Raw genomic sequence first — 226 nt, 5'->3', positions numbered from 1 at the left:
ACAGAAGTGGCCAATTGAAACATTCTCTCAGATAATGGGCCAGTCCAAGAACATCAAGAGATCAAATATGAATTGTTTTCTGTTTAGATGATAATGTTTTGTATTATTCTGAGAACAGCCTTTGATACATAAACATTTTTATTTTGCTGCATAACTGAAACAGAAGTAGCTGTACACACAGAAGCATATATATTTATACACAAAAGCAGAGTAGAATCTCATATGA

The sequence above is a fragment of the Penaeus monodon genome, chromosome 33 (genome assembly GCF_015228065.2).
Source record: "Penaeus monodon isolate SGIC_2016 chromosome 33, NSTDA_Pmon_1, whole genome shotgun sequence".
NCBI lineage: Eukaryota > Metazoa > Arthropoda > Malacostraca > Decapoda > Penaeidae > Penaeus > Penaeus monodon.
This window is presented reverse-complemented; position numbering follows the sequence as displayed.